A 1,376-nucleotide genomic window follows, 5' to 3' on the forward strand; every position below is an offset into this window, starting at 1 on the left:
TGGCGATTCTTGACAAATTGCTTGAGGAAGCTATCAGTACTCCTAAGGACCGAGCTCAGAAATCGCCATTCAGGTCACTGATGTTGCGCTGGCTGAGAAAGAACTCAAATGTGAGAACTCGTAATGTTTTATGCGAGCTTCTACTACATCCGCATATTAGATCTTTGAGAACTCGTACTGCACTGGGCCAGCACAGTCAAGACTCTATTTTTGAAGTGTTCGAAACCTGCCGGCTTACCAGAACCGGAGAAGGAATTCCCACATTACTCCTCTTAGTGTAGCTTCAGCGGAGAGCCGGGGCAGTGAGGATAAGGGCGAGGGCGTTGGCGTTGGTGTGGGCGTTGGCGTTGGCGTCAACAATAACGCCAATGACAGCCTCATCCGTGTGTTGGGCCGCGTCTACATCTCAGAGACTGACGCCAACGAGTTCCAGAACAAGATGGCGAGCAATATTGTGCAAAAGGCCGGAAACGAGACGCTCGAGATGCTGATTCTGCAGTATCTGCTTCGCAGCCACCCCGTCACGTCATCTCCACCAAGCAGAAGCCCTGGCCACAAGGACCAGCACCAATATTGGCGTCTCATATCCTGTCGCTCACCTACCTTCTCTCAGGCCTTTGACAAGGGCCCCTACACTCTGCAGCACACCAGCGACCATACGCCGCCAAATCCCATTAGCCCGGTCGTTACATACTGGCTCCATACTGACGACATCCCAACGCAACTCCGGTGCGCCATGCCCTACGCCACAATGCATCCGGACCTCAGGATGCTCTACCCCTACCTCATTATCGCCCTGCACGCCGACTTCAGCCTCGCCGCCCGGCACCCCGATCTCACGGCTGGCGCCGCCCGCGCCCTCGACAACCGCGCCGCCTTGCGCGCCCACGACATCGAGAGCCAGGGCAAGTCCCTGTCCGATCTCCGCTTCTTCGCCGTCCTTCTCACCCCTGACGAGTTTGCGATCTGGAGCTTCCACCTTGCCGACGGCCACCGCGTGCGCTCTAAGTCCAAGTGCTCCGTCCGGTCTGTGTCCATCTCGTCTCGTGCTCCGCGACCCACCTTGGCTACGAGCGTCGTCACCACCACCACCACAGACCTGCTCTGTGCCCCTCCTCTCCATCCTGGTACCGGCAATGGCCAAGATCAGGAGAAACGTCGTCCACGCGACAATCGCAGGGACCCGTCTTCGCTGTCGCGCACTGGCTCTCATCATCAACCTCAACGCGGCCGGAACAACGGCGACCACCCTGACGGTGGCGGCACCAACGGCGGCCCAGAAGTCTATCTCGTGGCGACGCGACTCGCGCAGGGCAATCACCTCGTCGACGTCCATCTCGCGACGCTGGTCACCTGGCTGAATGCGATCCACTACT

This window comes from Phaeoacremonium minimum (assembly GCF_000392275.1).
Source record: "Phaeoacremonium minimum UCRPA7 unplaced genomic scaffold PA7_03_scaffold_183, whole genome shotgun sequence".
Classification (NCBI taxonomy): Eukaryota; Fungi; Ascomycota; class Sordariomycetes; order Togniniales; family Togniniaceae; genus Phaeoacremonium; species Phaeoacremonium minimum.